General features: G+C 40.1%; 1 protein-coding gene across 1 annotated transcript in view; it reads left to right on the forward strand.

Annotated features, from left to right (window-relative positions):
* Positions 1 to 21057, forward strand: part of LOC131502527 (melanoma-associated antigen B2-like) — a 122079-nt gene that overhangs the window by 93170 nt on the left and 7852 nt on the right. The gene's annotated exons all lie outside the window — the stretch shown is intronic.

Consider the following 21057-nt stretch of genomic DNA (forward strand, 5'->3'; position numbering starts at 1 on the left):
ATAATAACAAAAAGTCTTTCAAGGCTTGTATTGACCTGTCAGTATTCTGCCTCTTGTATCATCTTAGCTCATATTTTAGTGTAAGAACTCCGGCCTTCCAAGTTCAGAGATCCTCACTCTCCATCTTTACAACGGTCTTTCACGTTGATCCTGTCCTAAAATATGATTCCCCTTAAAAAATTTAAAGACTCTCTCTTTCTACTTCTGTTACAGACAACAGGCTCCTAAAAAGTCAGACACATTTTTATTTTCCTTTTTTCTTTCCATAGCGTTCTAAATATTAACACAGAGAACCACACATGAATTAAACATTATTTTCATCACGACTGGGTTTAAAAGGGATCAGCAAGAAAAAGAAAAACACAACCTTGACACTGGAGCGGAAATGAGATTGAAGACAATTCTTATTTTAATGTTGTTTACCCAGAAGTCAGCATAGCAAAGTGATCAAAAGTCAAGTGAGTTCTAGAGTCAAACCCCAGATCTTCTGGTGACCTGCTGTAGGATTTGAGCAAATTACTAGGCCTTTTGGATTTTGGGATTCTTCATATGTGAAAAAGCATCAAGATTGTACATTCCTCATGTTCGTTTTAAAGAATAAGATAAAAAGGTACTATTGGTACAGCACCAAGAACTGAATTACACACTGCAGATAGATATTAGTTATTATTTTTACCATTGTTGAATAGATTGGTTTAAAGACCAAAGATCTTTCCCATTTCATCTTGGTAAACTCCTTCAAATATTTAAAAACTAATCTTTCACATCACCTTTCCTGTGTTTCTTTGATTCCCCAGGAAGACTTAGGTGCCCTTTTCTTATGCCCGTAGTACTTTGTTCCTAATTATATGTTAGAATTGTGAAGGAAAAACATATACGGAAGCAGTCCAAATGTCCCATCGATTGATGAATGGGTAACGAAGATGCAGTGTATATATGCAGTGGAGTATTATTCAGTCATAAAAAAATCATGCAGTCTTGCCATTTGCAGCAATGTGGATGGAGCGAGGCATAATAAGGCAGAGAAAGGCAAATACCATATGATTGCATTTATAAGTGGAATTTAAGGAACAAAACACATGAGCAAAGGGAAAAATAGACAAACCAAGAAACAGACCCTTAACTATAGAGAATGAACTGATAGTTGCCAGAGGGAAGAGGGGTAAGGGGATGGGTGAAATAGGTTATGGGGATTCAGGAGTGCGCTTGTGATGAGCACCGGGTGACGTATGGGAGTGTTGAATCATTGTATTGTACACCTGAAACTAACATAACACTGTATGTTAGCCAACTGGATTTTTTTAAGGAAAAACAACATAACAATTAAAAATAGTTTTTGGAAGGGAAACAGCATTGTAACGGGGTATAGGCAACTCTCTCTCCAGTAGCTACTAAGTCAGTGGTCTTAAGTGAAGTTTTCTAAGTGCAAACCCTAAGATAAGGATTGAGGTGCAACTCATTTATTTAGGAAGTGCTCCTGAGTGAAACTGGAAAGGATAAGAGGGAGACCAGAACGGACAAAGCCAAACAAAGGTGTGATTCCAGGTGAAGGCCACCTCTCGGTCTGATCCCATGGGGAGCTCCGGAGCATATTTTGTACTCCGAGTTTGTCATTCCATCAGGTGAAGAAGCTGGGCTTTCACACTACCCCATCAGTCAGTCATTGGCCAAGGGGGTGGGATGTGGCATAAATGTGCAGGCGCTTCCAGCTCTCTTCAGCCGGTGCTTGGAAGATCTCAGATGGAAGCCAGTAAAAACACAGCACCCAGAAGATGGGCCATAGGGGCACACAGATCAAGGATTAGGGGAGGAATCTGTGTGTCGCCACCAACAGCATCTGACCCCCAGTCCTCAGTGAACCCCTACATTTTTTCTGGTCGAATCATCAGGTGCAGTAGTTTCTATGAGCTAAATGGCTAGAAGAACAGTAGCTGCCGTTGACAAATAAGCCGTTCCTTTGGAAATAGACACGGTCACACAGCCCCAGGGCGTGGTTTGCTAATTATTGATGGCCATAAGATGGCTGACATCCAGGACTTGCACAGTGTCTACTTGACTGGCTACCGGAACTCCTACTATTTTAGTGACTTTATTCCCCGCTCCCCTACACTGCCGTATTGCTTCTGGTGCCTGGCTCAGTGCCAAGAGAGGTTGGCCTCAGAAGTTCCTTTCTGTAGTAAATAGCATCCTAACTTACGGCAGTAACCAGAGTGCCTTCTGGTCTCAGCCTGGAATGGTGTTGACACACCCCGCATGACCCTCTCATGGCTGACATCTCTGCTGCTGCTGCCAGGGCAGCTGCCACAGCCTAGAGTTCTTGCCACAGAGTGCCCCAGTCCTGAGGCAGGCTTGTAGCCACCCGTCCTGTACCGCCGCAGCACCTTTTCACCATCTCTGGCTGATGTTGGGGTATCCGCTGTCTCTTCCGATCTATAGTAGCTTCTCCTGGGTTGCAAATCTGACTGCCTTCGACCCTAGTAACCAGAGATGCCTAGGTGGCCACTTGCCTCATCTTTCATTCGAAGACTCGACGCCAAGTGCTTCTGCCTAAATCATATTATCTCTTCCACTGTAGTGGTTCCACTCAGGAAAGAGAAATTGCCTTTGTCCTTTCTAATTAAAATTGTAAAACTCGGTCTCTTTTTCTGATGTTCCTGACGTTCTCCGTGCAGTTGCATCATCAATGTCTCAGCGTACCGAAATCTGTCACCCATGCCTTGTGTTTCACAGTTGGAATCTGTCTTATAAATAGAATATTTCCATTGTTAGGAAACATCCCGAAATTGAAAAAAAATACATGTTCAAAATTCATGAATTTCATCTAAAATGTATCCATATTTTTTAAAGTTTCTGTGCATACTACATAGGATTCAGTGATCTTTTTTCCGTTATACATCATTCTCTATTATAACACGTAGAGATCCTCTCTGATGGTATACAGGAAGAAAAGAACTGTTCCATGATGAAATGTATCATGGAATTTTAAAAAATGAACATTTATTCATTCATTTATTCATTTTTGAGAGAGAGTGAGTGAGGGAGAGGCAGAGACAGAGGGAGACCCAGAATCGGAAGCAGGCTCCAGGCTCTGAGCTGTCAGCACAGAGCCCGACATGGGGCTCGAACTCACGGACCGAGAGATCATGACTTGAGCTGAAGTCGAATGCTTAACCGACTGAGCCACCCAGGCGCCCCTCACGTAATTTTTAAAATGCTAAAAAGGAAAAATCATGACTGTCTAGTCAGAAACAGGTTCCCACAGATAGGTAGGTAGCAGATAATTTATAGCATCGGTTATAATAATCTCTTTCTACTTTGTTGGTCATTTATTCTATAATAATTCATTGAGACCTTACTACTGGAGTGGACCCCAGGAATAAAAGATGATAGATCAGAACTTCCATTAAGGCCTCATAATCTAGTAAGGAGGATAGACATGAAAAAAATAATTCTAATACAATGTTGAAGTTACCGTAAACGAAACAAGGGCAAGAAGTAAAAACACCAAAGTTTTGTAATAACTAACTTTGTCTTCCATTTGCATCCTGCTCTTTTGAGTTAGGAAACTAATGATCGGTTTTGACTCAGCTCAGCCCACCCAGGCTGAGTCCCATTCTTTCTGCTTGTGACTACCTTAGAATTCATCACATAATCCTGTAGTTCTTTATTGGTCTGTCTCCTGGACTCAAGTCTGAGCTTTGTGAATATAGGATTTTGTCTAATTGTCTTTATATCCAAAGTGTCCACTTTAATTTTGGGCACATAGTTGCTCCTCGGTAAATGTTTGGTAACTGAATGAATGAATACACTGAACAAAGGACAGAGAAGGAAGAATTTCTTTGAAATCTTTATGTATGCTTTACTGTTTAAACTACTAAGGATCATACACTGTTGAAGTCAAATTCTGAAACTCCCAAGTGAAGGTGAGAGAATCACCTAAGGTCACAAGCTCCAGTTTTGTTTTCTTGTCCAAAGCTCCTGACTTTGCAAATTTGGCCAACCTGTCTCCTGTCCACCATGCTAAGGTAGAGCTCCTTGGGGTCGGAAACAGCTGTACCTTCCAGAGCGTCTTGTAAGACGTACCAGAAAGAACTGAGTATTTCCTGTATCGAGAACTTGGGCTTTTAAATGCTGGTTGGATCCAGTTCTGGTAATGTTTGTTTTTTAAAAAATCACCTAGAAGGTTATTATTTGCTGTCCCTGCAGTGCTGTTATGTGATTGCTGCCTCAGCTCTTTGCAAGCACTTATGGCAAGTTTTAAAATCAAGTAGCAGTGCAGGGGTGCAGTTCTCCTGGTTCTCTCCAGCAATTGGAGTTCATGCCTTATTATCGTCGAATCCATTGTTGTGATTCCTCTGGGCTTCATAAAGAGTATTTAGGATTAAGAGTGTTCTGTTGAGGGTTAGGTATTCAAATATTTTGTCCCTTTTTTGAAATGCAGTCTAAAAATTCTGGCTGCCTGTTAGAATTAACTCTAATAACCTAAGTATTCCCATCACAGAAGTTAGCTATACAGATAATCATCCTATCCCGCTAAGTTCCATAAACTGTATTTGTCCCAAATGCCTTTTCACAAGGTTCTAGGAAAGTGTTGGTTCACAAGACGGATGCTTTTCTAAAATTTTGCCTAATGACTCTACAGGAATCACTTAGGTTGGGAACAACCAGATAACTCCTTTTTCCTTCTCCCCAGTAATCAGAATTTGGGTTCCCAAAGTGTGAAGTTTCAGTACTCTCGACTGGAGATACGCATGCCTCGAGTTTGTCGTTCAGAAGCCACTCCTGATCAACTCATCTGTTACGGTAGCAATCAGAGTAGAAATTCAGCTCACTTGTCCTCTCCTTACTCTGCTTTTGCTTCTTTCTTAAAACTTAAATTTTTAAAATTATTTTTGATTACTTAAGTCTACTTGACCTTCATTGGTACATTCGTTTCAGACATTCAACACAGTGACCCTACACATCTGTACCTCACTCAGTGCTCACCACCTCTTTTCACTTCTGAGTCCTTCATCCCTTCTCTCTTCCTCTGTAATCTTGAGCACCTCTGTTTGACCCCGCCACTCTCTGTGTTACCAGGCTCTTGCTTTCTGGGCAAAAGCTTGTCTGACTTCGTCAATCCTTCTTTGCAGAAGAACTTCGAAATGTTCAAAAGAAACAGTGGTCTAACTTACCTAAGAAGTTACATTTGATCATCCCACTGGTGAAAGTGACCTGCTGTGAGTGTATTCCAATCTGCTAGGGTATCTCCCATAGAAGAGAGTTCAAAGTTGGTGGTGGTGGTGGTAGTAGTAGTAGTAGTAGTAGTAGTAGTAATAATAATAATAATAATAATAATAATAATAATAATAGACCCAAAAGTTGTACTAAGTTATTTCAGAACAACTACTGTTCCCACAGGGGTTTGAAATACAATTAATACCTCTCTTCTAAGTATCTACCAAGCATATATTGAAGTGTGTATCTCATAAGCTGTAAAACGGCCGGTTGCTTTTTGCGAGTAGAAATATAATCGTACAAATGGAGAAGAATTACTCAGTGATAATATTCTCTATTGGCTTTTTGAGTAGAAACATAACATGTAATGTGTTTTACTAAAAGGGGCCTAAGAGATAATTTAGTCATGTCCTCATTTTGTAAAGAAGGAAGTGGTCTTCTGAGAGATTGTGGTATCTTTTCATGGTGACACAGCTGAGCTGGGAGAAGTGCAGCTGGGTCTCAGGACTCCTGGTTCCTACTGTATTCTTCTCCCTTTAAGAGTCACGGCAGTGAATTTGCGGGCTATTTCCTAAATTAGGGGTCCTTAACACTGGGATCTTTGGAAGGGATTCCTAGATCTTCTTGTAATTTCAGGTAAATTTCAGTGTGCATGTTCCCTCTGGGGGGGAGCATAGTTCTCAAAAGATTCAGAATAGCCCATACACCTTCTGCCCCAAAAAACGAGGTGTAAAAACTTCTAAACTAAATAAATAGTTGTTTTCTCTTAATATAAAAATCATAGATAAATGTTTCAGTGGTGTGTCCTCCTTATTATTTCTCACACCTCTCCACACGGGAGATTAGTCTAGTTTCAGTTCTAGTTCACCCATCCACGGAGAAGGCAAAGTGCCATGGAGTGAAAAAAAAAAAATGATTGCATGCACCTTGAGCCTACATAATCGTTCTGTTAAGACATCTTCTTTTTTACATTTTTCCTATATATGTGGTGTCCATTTCCCTACCACTTATCCCACTGACCTCCCCCCTCACCCCTTCCAACTTCTTCCTGAACTGTCAAAAGTCTAACTTATCAGTGTACCATGTCACAGTAAGGCAACTCTCTTAGGTGACTAAAGACCTCTTGGAAAAAAGAGTAAAGGGTTTTTTTGTTGTTGTTTGCTAGTTTTATTTCTCCATCTAATTTCCTTTGTTATATATTGTTCATTCTTATAGCATGGTTGCCTTTTTTCCCTCATAATTGTCTTTTCTCAGCTAGTATAACACTCTTCTACCTTCAGCTGGCTCTTTCGTCTCTCTCTTTTCCCACCTGTTAATTCCAGATATCCCAACATCTTGAGTTCTCAACCTTCTTCATATACATAGTACATTATATACATTCTCTCAGGGGTTCATCCATTCTGAAAATTTACATGTGTTCTCTCTACCAAGGAATCCCAAATCTGCCTTTCCTGCCCCCTTTCCTAATATCTTATTTCCACCCAGTCAGATTTAAGCCCAGCTTATTAGATACTCTTCCATTAAATACGGACCATCTCCGTATATCCCCAAAGGCGTTGAATCTTCCGTCTGTATTCTCTGTGTCTGACAGCAGTGCCAACTTTTCAGTCTCCAAATTTAAACATTCAGACTGTTTGCTGGCCTCCCATTCTTTTTCAGTGACAGCACCCAAGAACTTTTTGTTTTTTCTCACTGTATATCATTTACTTCCATTTGTCTCTTTAATAAACAAAGGATTTTTTATGGGGCACTTCGGTGGCTCAGTCGGTTGCATTGTCCGACTCTTGATTTCAGCTCAGGTCATGATCTCACAGTCACGACACTGAACGCTGCTTCAGTCTCTGCGCTGGGTGTGGAGCCTGCTTGGGGTTCTCTCTCTTTCTCCCTCTCCCCCTCTCAAAAAACAAAAACTAAAATAAACAAATGATTTTTGAGAGTCAACTAGGTGCCAGATGATTTTCTTGATGCCATGGGGGAACCAAGATGAATGAGACTCTGGTTTATCCCTCTAAGAAGTTGCTTTCTAACAGGGAGTGTGAAGAATATTTACAAATGGCCATAATGCGAGGCCTCGCTAGCGTTGGCAGTGGCCGTCCCTGGCTTCAGTATGCCTCAACTAAGCCTTTCTGTCAGTGACCCTTGCCCAAATCCATACCCATGTATAGGGTTTATTTCAGATTTTTGCATTCTACATACCTTACTTTATTTTTATTTTTGACTCATGGTCCTTTCAAATTACATCATTTGATTTTTTTCTCTCTTCTGGGCCGGTGGTGTAGAAGGATATGACTCCGCAATCCTCCTGTTGATCCTGTGGAGTTTTTTGTGAACCGTGCCCTTTGACAGCATCAACCAGAGGAGAGCCTGGACATGGGCTTCCCTACTTGAGAAGCTGATTTTAATTAACTGGGGCTCCTTTTCTCCATCCCTCTTTGCCTCTGAAAAGCTGAGACCCATTACTGCCTTAGCTTTGGCTGTGCTTCTCTCCCTGGGGAAGGTCTCTCTTTTCAACTTAGGCCGAGTTTGACATTCTAGGCCTCATAAGGTACCTAAGTCACTTCTGAGTATCCTTCTCTTCCCACCTGAAACACTTTGGTATGCTACACGCTGCGATAAAGTACTCCATACGCCCACGTTAACAAAAGGGACATGACGGTGCAACGAACAAAAAACTGGGCCCCGTGTTAGGTAGTCCAGCGCAAGGAGGAAAACTGCCGAAACCGTAGCACCCATGCCCATGATTACTTGTTCTTTCAACATCCATAGTCTACTTCACGTATCGTAATTGAGTGCTCGGCTTGCCCAAATTCCTATACTCCTGTCATGAATGTTTTATACAGCATCCCATCCTGTGTGTTAACTGCTGTGTCATGCAATTGAATGGAGAGAGGACAAGGAATCACTCATGCCTAGTTTTTGAGCTTTTGCCAATTCCAGGTCTCAGGCAAAAGGCTGCCAAACCAAGAACCTATTCTTAAAACCAGGCATATTTGTCTGTATTTCTTCTACCATTAAGTAATCCACGAAAGCATCATTTTCACAATCTTTTTTTTAAACAAGAAATCCATTTTATTCAACTCCTCTAATATCTTGTGAGAAAACGGTCATTGAAACATGATTCTGTTTATTTTAGGCTAAGACTTTACAGATCATTTAAAAATATACAACAAGGGGCACCTGGGTGGCTTAGTCGGTTAGGCATCTGACTTCAGCTCAGGTCATGATCTCAATGGTTCGTGGGTTCCATCCCCGCGTCGGGTTCTGTGCTGACAGCTCAGAGCCTGGAGCCCGCTTCAGATTCTGTGCCTCTCCTTCCCTCTTCCCCTCCCCCGCTTGTGCTCTGTCTCTCTCTCACTCGCTCTCTTTCAAAGATAAACATTAAAAAAAATTTTTTAGGGGCGCCTGGGTGGCGCAGTCGGTTAAGCGTCCGACTTCAGCCAGGTCACGATCTCGCGGTCCGTGAGTTCGAGCCCCGCGTCAGGCTCTGGGCTGATGGCTCCGAGCCTGGAGCCTGTTTCCGATTCTGTGTCTCCCTCTCTCTCTGCCCCTCCCCCGTTCATGCTCTGTCTCTCTCTGTCCAAAAATAAATAAAAAACGTTGAAAAAAAAATTTAAAAAAAAAAAAATTTTTTTTAATGAAAATATACAACAAGCGAGAAGTAATAGCCACATTCTTGGTTGGATCTTGTTTTTAACCTGAAAGGTTATCAAGTTGACTAATGAAACAAAGGTGGTAAATATAATTATCTACCTTTGAAAGCACTCCTGGTCTGTGTGTTACTGATTTGTGATTTTATATTTTGTATTCTGGGAAACCTTACCTTTTAGTTTTCTGTTTGGAAAACAGAATTTCACCATTCCTTCAAATATTTCTCTGACTGTTGTAGGAGCTTGATGTGGAGTTTAGGTCACTGAGAAGAATTATAAGGGTATAGTGACATCTACAGGTAGCATGTATATTGTTAAAAAGGATGTGATTATGATCAGCTGAGGAATGGACTGTTCTAACAAGCCTCTCTGCTTTACATTCATTCAAATATACCTTGCCTATGGTAATCAACAGCAGAGATTAGACCAGTCACGCTGGAAGGGCTGAGTTAAGAGATCTTGCTAAAATTAAAATTCCTGTAATAACGAGCTTTGCTTTTTTACCTTGTTTCTTATACATAGATTATCTTCATTTTTGAAATGTGAATAGCAGTTTGATTGGCATTTCATTTCGAAAAGCTGTGTAAGGCATACATATATACCTGGTCAAAGCAGTCACTGAAACCTCATGGAAATCACAGAGAAAGAATATGCCAATTAAAAACTCACAAATTCATTTTTGGCTCTCGATGAAAAAGAGCCAAAATACAACCATTCTATTCCAGTAGTAACCAGTAGTAATAACTTAGGTTAGCAGTATGTCAGGAGGTATTCCTACATTCTCTTAATGACAGGACTGGAAAGAACAGAAGTGTGTGTTGGGGGTTGGGGTTGAATGATTCAACTATAATCAAATCAGGCTCATGAGCATCATTTATTCTCCTGTCTGGGTAAAAAGAACAAATCAGGGAAAGGAAAATAAAGTTTAAGCTCCGTGTGGGGTGAGAATGTTAAAACTTTTGTGTTTCTCATGGTGGCTAGATATACACAGTGAATGACCAATTAGAAAAAAATTAAAAAGATGTAAATTTGCTTAACAGAACTCTTTAATATCTATGGATTTAGTAGAAAAGAATGAGAAGTTTCAGCATAATTGGGATTTAGCAGTCAAGCTGCTAAGACATATTTATCAGTATCCAGTTTGTGCAAAGTGTTACACAGACCTACTTAAAAGTGGAAAAATCCAGCTGCTTAATTAATTCTTTCTACTCCTTCATGTCTTCCTTTCCCTGTATGTTTCTGCTTCCAGTATTAACATCAAAGAGAGATACTTTAAGAAGGTATCTTTTCCCCAACAATTTCAAGTGATTTTCCATTTCTGTGCCGTTGTTTTGTAATGTAGAATATCTTTTCTTTGTCTGATACATAAATCCTACCCAGCCCAAGTGTCCTGTCCTCTAAGTCTTTCCTGGGTGAGTCAAATAGAGTGTTTCTTCCTTTTTGAATTCTCACAACACTCTCTTATGCCACCTGTCATCTTTTACCTTCTTGATATTAAAAATATTTAGGGGCACCTGGGTGGCTTAGTTGGTTGGGCATCCAACTTTGGCCCAGGTCATGATCTCACAGTTCGTGGGTTTAAGCCCCGCGTCGGGGTTTGTGCTGACAGCTCAGAGCCTGGAGCCTGCTTCAGATTCTGTATCTCCCTCTCTCTGCCCCTCCCGCGCTCATGCTCTGTCTTTCTGTCTCTCTATCAGAAATAAACATTAAAAAACTATGTAGCTATATTAGCTCTCCTGAAGTATCTGAGGGCAGAGAGAATTCTGGAAGATTTTATTTATGTGCCCTGTATACTTTGGGTGCTCAGTAAATGCTTGTTGAATGAAGTCAAAGATTCATCCCATGGAAATTGAACAACAATTCAAGAATTAGAGAATAAGATTTACAAAGATGAGTTCTCAAGGTCATTAGTTCTTGTTTTAAGGAGTCCATTTTATTTCTAAAGACCTGCTCTTTTGACATAAATTAAAATGGTAAACACAGTGTAGGATTTCACCTGTGTGCATATCTGAGAAGGAGGAATAGGGTTAAACAGATAGGGATGATTGCAGAGAGAGGGAAGCAGTGGAAAAATCTGAATTCCCTCCTTTGGGCATGGGGAAAATGTATGAATTTCCAGTGATCCCTGCCAAGATTACCTGGCTAGAGCAATTTTGCTAATAGCCCAATCAGGGAGGCTGGCTCCTAGCTGAGACACCTCATCAGCAAGAGCCTGGAGGATGTTGTGCTACATGGGGGCCTGTACTGTCCAGGGAACAGCATATTAGAGAGGCTCCTCGGAGACCTATGAAGAATTCTATGTGTGTCCCATGAAAAGATGAGTAATTTGGGCACTGCCACACAGACTGCCTCTTAAGCCTGTCGATACTACAGAAGCAAGAATAGCCTCAGAGAGGTTAAGCTTCAGAGAGAGAGGAAAGCATTGTCTCACAGCCAGACCCTGCCCGCACCATCCAGCTCAGATCCAGCAGTCAGGACTGCCACTCAAACCTGACCTGAGGATAAGGAAAAAAAGATGAAGTTTAAAACAAGTTTGAAATCAATGCTTTAATTTGAACTAAATTTTAATGGCCAAAAGTAGCCACAAAGCTATGGAATCTTCAGAAGATCATATTGCAGTACTGGAAAGGGAAATACAACAATGCATGAGAGAAGACAGTAATGGGAAACACTGTAGTCACTTTATCTTTCGATACCAGCAAACTAGGACTTCTCCATAAACCAAGTTACATTACTCAACAAAGGATTGGCGCTGTCTCCTAGGGCTGCCATAACAAAATACCAAAGACTGGGTGGGTTAAAGACCAGAAATTGATTTCCTTACACTTGTAGAGGCTAGAAAGTCCAAGATCAAGGTTCTAGTAGGGTTCAGTTTCTGCTGAGAGATGTTAGGACTTTCTGAGTCCCCACATGGTGAAGAGAAAGAGGGAAAGGGAGAGGGCAAGGGGGAAGGAAAAAAACGGATCTTTGGTATTTCTTCCTCTTTTATAAGGACACCAGTTCTGTCAGATGAGAGTTCCACCCTTATGACCTCATTTGACCTTAATTACCTTTCTCGAGGATTTATCTCCAGTATAGTCACCTGGGGGTTAGGATTTCAACATATGAATGTTAGGCACAGTTCAGCTCATAGTTAGGACCCGTTGACATGTGGCACACCCGTTTCAAGATATGACAGGATGGAGAAAAGCAGGCTAGAAAATAACTTTCTGTTCTGTGCCAAGGTCAGAGCATTGCAATTTCAAATGGAAGCAAGAACTCTGAGGCCTTCATTAGGTCTTGATTATGACCAGAAGCCCACAACTAGAACCAGAATAGCAGAAAACTTTACATTGCAATTGATGAATTGCTGCAGGCTCAGTGTCGACAAGCTTGAGAGTTCAAAACTCCCAGGGGGCCCAATGTTAGGAGCACCCCCACCCCAAGCCTTTCCTGTGTTTTGCCTTCAGGAGCCCCATCAAGTTGTCAGTATAAAGATCAGAGAAAAATCCCTTCATACTTTAGGGAGAGGAAGGGGGGAAGTAATACTTTAAAAACACCCGCAGAGTCCTCTGTTCTCCTTAAGTAGACCTTTCCTCAAGGGAAATTACTTTACGAGAGCACTGTCAACTAGAGTTTTACCAAAGCCTAAGTGACATGGGGGAAGAGTACTCAACCCAGCTCTCTCTAGCCTTCCATATGGTGGAAGGGAAATACCCACTTAGGCTCACTGAAAGACTAAGAACTCAGGGTTCCTGGGTGGCTTACCGACTTTGGCTCAGGTCACTATCTCATGGTTCATGGGTTCGAGCCCCACATCAGGCTTTATGCTGTCAGCGCAGGGCCCGCTTTGGATTCTGTTTCCCTCTCCCTGTGCCCCTCCCCCACCCACACTCTCTCAAAAATAAACATTAAAGGGGCGCCTGGGTGGCGCAGTCGGTTAAAGCGTCCGACTTCAGCCAGGTCACGATCTCGCGGTCCGTGAGTTCGAGCCCCGCGTCAGGCTCTGGGCTGATGGCTCGGAGCCTGAGCCTGTTTCCGATTCTGTGTCTCCCTCTCTCTCTGCCCCTCCCCCGTTCATGCTCTGTCTCTCTCTGTCCCAAAAATAAATAAAAAACGTTGAAAAAAAAATTAAAAAAAAAATTAAAAAAATAAACATTAAAAAAAAAGACTAAGACCTAGCCGTAGAACAATAGAATGCTCCCCCTCCCCCACACCTTACCACCACGTCAGTAGGGCTCATGTATAATAAAGGAGATAACAGTGAAAAGAACTGGATGCCCTCAGACCCTATTTAAGAAGTTGCTAGGAAAACTCAAAGGCAACAGGGGAAGAAAAAACAAGGACACTAAAGGAAATTACAGCCTCTGACACCGCAATTACAGCAAGCAGCAAACATAGTCTAAGTACCAGGCAGATAAACCTAAAACTCTCACTATCTCAGTTCCTTTTATCTGGTATATCATGTTTGGCTTTCAGCAAAAAGACTGTAAGGCATTCTAAAAGGCAAAGAAGCACAATCTGAATGGACAAAGTAGCATCAGAATTAGAGTCATATATAACAAAGATTGTGTAATTATCAGACTGGGAATTTAAAATAATTATGATTAATATTCTGAGGACTATCATAGAAAAAGTGAACAACATGCAAGAAAACATAGGTAATATAAGCAGGGGGATGTCAACTCTAAGAAAGAATTAAAAGAAAATTCTAGAAATCAGAAACACCAACAGAAATGAAAAATGTCTTTCACGGATTTATTTGTAGACTATACCCAGCCAAGGAAAGAAGCAATGAGCTTGAGGATATATCAGTAGAAACTTCCAAGACTGAAATACGAAGAGAAAAAAAGGATGAAAAAGACTGAACAGAGTATTCAAGAACGCTGGGACAATTACAGAAGGTGTAACATATATGTAATATCGCAGTCAGAAGTAGAGGAAGGAGAGGAATAGAAGTATGTGAAGCTTTAATGGCTGACAGTTTTCCAGAATTAAACACAGACACCAAACCATAGGTCCAGAAAGCTCAGAGCAGAAGCAGGATAAATATATTTAAAAAAATCAACATGTAGGCATATCCAAACTGCATAAAATTCAAAAACAGAGAAAATCCCAAAGTAAGCCAGTGGAAGAAACTGCCTTCCCTGTAGAGGAACAAGGACAAGAATTAAGTTGTACTTCTCTTCAGAAACCATACAAGCAAAAACAGAATGAAATGAAATATTTAAAGTAATGAAAAAACCAACCACTATCCTAGAATTCCATATCTAGCAAAACTCCTTCAAAAGTAAAGGAGAAAAAAGACTTTCTCTGGCAAACAAAAGTTGAGGAACTTTTCACCAGTTGACCTACTTGCGAGAAATGTTAGAAGTTCTTCAGACAGGAGGTAAATGATGGAGGTCAGAAACACACAAAGAAAGTGTTAGAGAAGGAATTAATACAAGTAAAATAGAGCCTTTTATTTTTCTTATTCTTAATTGATCTAGCATAATTTGTTCAAAATAATAATAGCAACAGTGTTTCCAATGAATGTAGTTTATAAGTGAAATGAATGATAGCTATGTAATAAGGGGTGGAAGAAGGAGTTGGGAATACTCTGTTGTAAGTTACATGCACTACCTGTGAAACCATATAATATTATTTGAATGTGGATTTAGATTTGTTGTAAATGTATATTTCAAACTTGAGGACGACTGCTAAAAAGGTTTTCTTTTTAAAGGTATAATTGATAAGCTAAGATAGCAGAGAAAATGGAGTCATGTAAAACGCTCAGTCAGAACCAGAGAAGACAGAAAAAGAGTGGAAGACAAAAACAGACACAAAAAAACCAGGGCAATGAATAGACAACAGTTACAAATACAGTAGATATTATTAATCCAGATATGTCAGTAATCACTTTCAATGTGAATGCTCCAAATAGACTAATTAAAAGAGACTTTAAGAGTGAATAAAAACAAGGCCAAACTAGATGCCTGCAAGAAACCCACATTAAACATAAAGACAGATGAATTTAATGTAAAAGGACAGAGAAAGATACATCTGGCAGGCACTCATCAAAAGAAGGGTGGAGTAGCTGTAGTAATTTTAGGCAAAGCAGCCTCACAGCAAGGAAGATGATCACTGATAAAGAGGTGCATTACATAATGATAAAAGGGTTGATTTTCTAATAAAACATGACAATCTTTAATGTGTACTTAATAAAAGAGCATCAAAATACATGAGACAGAAAGTGATAAATGCAGGGAAAAATAGATACATCTCCTGTTATAACTGGAGACTTCAACACCTATCAGTGGTTGACAGATCCAGCAGGCAGAAAATCAGTAAGGACTTAGTTGAACTGAATAGTACCATCAATCAACTGGATCTAATTGACATTTATAGAACACTTGGTCCAACAGTGATAGAATATGCATTCCTCTCCAGCTCACATGAAACATTCACCAAGGTAGATCACATTCTGGGCCATAAAACACACTTTAACAAGTATGAAAGAATAGACACCATAAAAGTATGCTCTCAGACCACAGTGGATTTAAAATAGAAATCAGTAATTGATAGCTGGGAAATCATAAGATATTTAGAGATTAAACAATACAATTCTAAATTACACATAAAGAACTCAAGAAAAATGAAAAATATGTTTAAATGAAAAAGAAAATCTGTCAAAATTAATGGGATGTGGCAAACCCACTGTTAGAGGGAAATTTGTAGCATTGAATGCATGTATTAGAAGACTGATCTAAAATCAATAATGTATATTCCACCTTAGGAAAACTAGAAAAAGGAGGACACATTAAATTCAAGGTGAGCAAGAAAAAAATACAGAATTAAAAGCAAAAAATCATTGACATTGGAAAAAAGGAGGGGTGCCTGGGTGAGCCAGTCAGTTACACGTATAACTTTGGCTCAGATCATGATCTCACAGCTTGTGAGTTCAAGCCCCACATCGGGCTCTGTGCTGACAGTTCAGAGCCTGGAGCCTGCTTTGGATTCTGTGTCTCCCTCTCTCTCTGCCCCTCCCCTGTTCATACTCTGTCCCTCTCTTCTTCAAAAATAAATAAACATTAAAAAAATTTTTAATTATAAAAAAGGAAATCAATAGCAAAAAGTCAATGAAAACAAAACTTGGCACTTTGAAAATATCGAAACTAAGTTGATAACTTAGATGAAATGGACCAATTCTTTGAAAGGCATATCTTCTAAAACCCATACAGGGAGAAATAATCTGAATAAGCCCATAACTGTTAAAGAAATTGAAACCAGTAATTCATAACTTTTTAAAGCAGAAAGCACCAGGCCCAAGTGGTTTCATTAGTGAATTTTACCAAGAATCTAAGGAACAAATCACACTAATTCTCTCCAATCTGTTCCAAAAAGTAGAAGTCAAATAGAAACCTCCTAACTCATTCTCGGAGGCCAGCATTACTCTAATACCCAAACAGGCAAAGAAATTACAAGAAAGAAAAACTACCAACCAATATGTCTCAGGATGATAGATGTGAAAATTCTCAGCAAAATATTTGCAAATCAATCCAACAATGTATACAAAGGATTATATACCCCAACCAAATGTGATTTATTTCAGGGATGCAAGGTGTAGTTCCACCTATGACAATCAATTAATACAACCCCTTATATCAACAGGCTAAAGAAGAAAATAATAATATGATCATATCAATAGATATAGATATATATAAATATATATTATATATTATATTATATATCATATAATTATATATTGTATATTATATATAAATATATTTAATACATATAAATATATATCTATATATATATAAATATATATAGATATATATAAAATATATAGATATAGAAATAGATATTCAGATAACTCTGAATATTCTGGATATTAAAGAAGAAGAATATGTGGTCCTCCTCTTGGAAATTCATTTGACAGAGAAGAAAAATGCTTATTGAACAGTTAATCAACACCTGAAATGTGACCTTTATACAAGCTGTAGACCGACTTTCAACTGTAAGGCTACTTTCAGTTGTAAATCTAAGGCTATGAAGAATTCTAAGTATAGAAATGAAAAGAAGTTAATAAATACATGGAGAAGTCTTAAAAGGGAATGGAAAAAGAAAATTATATGTGACCTAAACTCTATTTTTATTCTTACCTACAAAAAAAAAAAATTTCAAAATACTAATGGTGCCTTAGCAAGGTCTCAAGTAACATTTTGAGCTGTTCTTATTTTATCCGTCCTGATACATTCTGGACAGTTTGAGGCCTATATTTGAATAGATGTCCACAGCCAGCTAAGAAAAATGCTCATTATTGAAGGAATGACTCAGCAGTTGAAAATGATCAGCAAACATTTTCGTAGAAGTTCGAAGGTATCGATGGACTTCAATTAGTATTTTTGTATTTAAACAGAAAACACTTTTTTTTATTTTCTGAAAAAGCCTTATTTTCCAAGAGTTTAACACTTTGTAATGAAGTGCTAGCAAGACATCAGTGTGGGTAACAGTGTGGTTCCAAATTTGGCTTCTCATCAGAATCACTGAGGCTTCTTTTTTTATTTATTTTTTTTTTATTTATTTTTGGGACAGAGAGAGACAGAGCATGAACGGGGGAGGGGCAGAGAGAGAGGGAGACACAGAATCGGAAACAGGCTCCAGGCTCGGAGCCATCAGCCCAGAGCCTGACGCGGGGCTCGAACTCACGGACCGCGAGATCGTGACCTGGCTGAAGTCGGACGCTTAACCGACTGCGCCACCCAGGCGCCCCAAGGCTTCTTTTTTTAAAAGCTGCATTACAACGTTCCTCTTGATTGGGCGGGGGGGGGGGGGGGGGGGGGGAAGGGGGTGCAGCGGGCCTGGAAATCTGTATTCTTCCTAAAGTCCCCAAGTGATTTTTCTTACCACGAGGAATGGAGCCCACTGCTTTTGAAGAACTCACGAGTTCTTTTGTCCATTGCTCTCCCTCAGCGAAAATAGACACAATTTACTACATGCATTCACTTTTCCCCTGCGTCATTTGTGGGCCTCTCTGCGGCATTATTGTGTACTCCAGATACATGAATGGACTCTGAATTTAACACGGATCTCCCCTGATTTAAATAGAGCTCTTTTAAGTTCACCAGCACTTAGTTATTAACTTATACTGTAATAGCTTTTGTACCTTTTGTTGACTGATGTTGTTCTGGATTTTAAGTACTTAGTGGTTTTTGTCATTAAAGAAAGATGGTCTTGGGGCACCTGTGTGGCTCAGTCGGTTGAGTGTCTGACCCTTGGTTTCAGCTCAGGTCATGATCCCAGCACTGTGAGATGGGGCCCCATGTTGGGCTCCCTGCTGAGCATGGAGCCGGCTTAAGATTAATTTTCTCTCCCTCTGTCTCTGTCTCTCTGTGTCTCTGTCTCTCGCTACCCCACTCATGCACTCTGTTTCTCTCTCTCTCTCTCTCTCTCTCTCTCTCTCTCTCTCTCTCTCTCAACAAAAGCAAAAGAGATGGTCTTGATCACTCTTAGTGTGGAGTCCATTTTATTCTCCCCATAGTATACCTGTGTCATCTTCAGTCAGGAACTGGAAGCCAGGGAAATCTTAGTTCTACCGATTTGGACTTGGAAACACATTTGAGATAATTGAAGAACTTCAGGCCCCATCTCTCTGTCACAGACACTTGATCTAGACCTCTAGCTTTCAGTCACAAGTACCACATCAAATCCAACTCATTAAAGAAATGCATAACATATGTAGGCCACCTGGTGATTGAATGTTTAGTAGACTGAAGTTTGGGGGAAAGTGTCATTCATTCTCTGTTAGGTGTTGTCTGTCAATCACCGACAAAGCCTAAAGTTCACCTCCTGATGGTGGATCTTTGTCTCCCTTTATTCCTGCTCTCTGAATATCCTATGCAGTTTTTAAGCTATTTTCTCCCTGGGGTTCTTTTTTAAAGGAAAAATCATTGTCAACAGCGTAAGCAAAGCCCTGCGGTAATCAAAGCAGTATAGAGTCACTGGAGGAAGAAAAGTAGGGAGGAATCATTTAAAAAACAGCATTCTTTTCTTGGGGCTGAGCTTCTTTACCCATCTGCAAACTGAAAAGAACTAACTGGGTGGTAGGATTCTGCCATTGTTCGCTAGGTGGTTTGGGTATGCCAAGCTGAGATTTGTTTTTCAGATCCTTCCACAGTTGCCTAAGAACAAGTAAGAAAATAGTTTGATAGCAGCAGATGTCCCCGAGTAGTGGAGATGATATTGTTATTGTTGTTTTCCCCCACGCCTTTGCTATTTTCCTACCTCTTGACAATGACCCTTTTAAAGATTACACGTTAATACTTTTAAATAGGCTTTCATAATAAAATGGACAAACCAGTTAGAAGGAACATAAGAGTGATTCCCTAAAACAAAACTGGCACTTCGAAAGTCTGGTAGTCTGGTTAAACCCACTTCAACATCGATGAAGATGTTTTTATTTTGTTCTGGGTTTCTTGCTCTACAATAAAAGAGTGGTATGTGGTAGCACAGAAATATAAAACCTGAAGTCATCTTTCACTAGTGCTGGCTCCTCGAAGGGCATGTTTTCAACTGAAAAGATTTTTCGTAAAGCCCCACAGCCCTGCTCCAATTCCCGGGTAAAGAATTTTATAATATAAAATCATACACCTGTCCACATATAGAGGGAAATACGTAAACACTAAAGTCTCATTGAAGAGCTATTGCTAAAATATATGCCGGAGGCACAGGTTTTAGACATGGTTATATCTAATATCTTTATTAATTAGCCTGTATGTGACTAAACAGTATATTAATGACACTCATGAGTTTTGTTCCACTGGGAGTTGAAGGCACTAATGAATACTAAAATTACCCAGGAGATGCGATAAATATAGCTCTAAATATGTTACTCATATGCTATTTTTCGAATGTCACTTATCTTGAGCCACCACCTTGTGTCTCTTTTTTTTGAACATGCTTTGAAATACAGGATTTAAGAAATTAACTTGGTCACATCAGTACACTTCGAATTACCTGTGTCCATTAAGTCCAAATCCCAAGATAAGGGCCGAATTTGTTTTCCATTTTTGCCTAGGAAATTGCTTTAGTTTGAAAATGTATTTGAACTGTAAAGAGGAAAGTGGATGTGTGTTTCGGGAGTACGCATCTAGACTTCTGCAGGCATCTCTGGGTCATTGCTCTGACCCCGTCTCCATTCCATGCCTTGGTCTTTCTCAGATACATCTACCATATATGTCCTCTAAGGAGTGTGGCTTGCTCTGGTTTCAGAGCTAATCAGTATCAGAGTAGCGGAAAGAATATCAATAACCTCAGTCCCAGCGTCCAGAGAGGCCCAGAATTACGTCTCTCGAAGGATGCGGCATCCAGTACCACTTGGATGGACTGTAGACGCTTGCGTAGCTTTCCACATTCCCACATTCCTACATTCCTATTCTGCTCACGCTGTGTAAAGCCACTTCATAAGATGGGATTTTCCCTTGTGGTTTCCAGACATTCCCATTCACCGCTGAGGCTGAACGTGTACCCTGTACTTAGGCCCGTTTTTGATGAGGTCCCTTACAGGTGGCCGGCTCTAGCCGATTTCCCTCCTTGGAGGCTTGGGGGCCGGGGAAATGTGCATCCACTCTCCTTTTAGTAGCCCTAATACAGTATCGTTGCCTGGGAAACTGAGGGTGACCTATATTTAACGCAAACCTTAGACTGTGTCTGTCAGTGGTCAGGCATCTCAAGCAAGCTGTGAATGTGGTTAACTCTAGGTCCTGTTAACTCTAAGTTAAAATTCGGAAAAGTACCCGAAGAGCTCATATTTTGTGTCACTTACTAAGAGATGGCCGTGTGCTTTAGATATCATCCTTATAGGCACTAAAGCAGATTATTTTATTTTGAAAATGTCCCTGGCCTATATTCTTGCCCTACCCAAGGGCCGCTGCACTTTGACCAAAAACATCCAAGAAAATAAGCTGAGGGTCTGCCAGGAGCATGATAGACAGCATCTCCAAAATATTCTTTGTTGAAATCTTGAGGTTCAATGTGAGGGAAAAAATGGTAGGAGGGCACATTTTCCACAGTCACATATATTAAGAAAACTCATTATGCTATATTATCCCCCTTGGAGTTTTTCAGTACATACTGGTATATTGAGGGCTCTGGGAAGTCTTGCAGTGAAAACAAAACCAGAAACTAAAACCTACTCAACTTTGTAAAAGCCAGCTTACTCTAAAATGACTTC

Source organism: Neofelis nebulosa, chromosome X (assembly GCF_028018385.1).
Source record: "Neofelis nebulosa isolate mNeoNeb1 chromosome X, mNeoNeb1.pri, whole genome shotgun sequence".
In the NCBI taxonomy this organism is placed as follows: domain Eukaryota; kingdom Metazoa; phylum Chordata; class Mammalia; order Carnivora; family Felidae; genus Neofelis; species Neofelis nebulosa.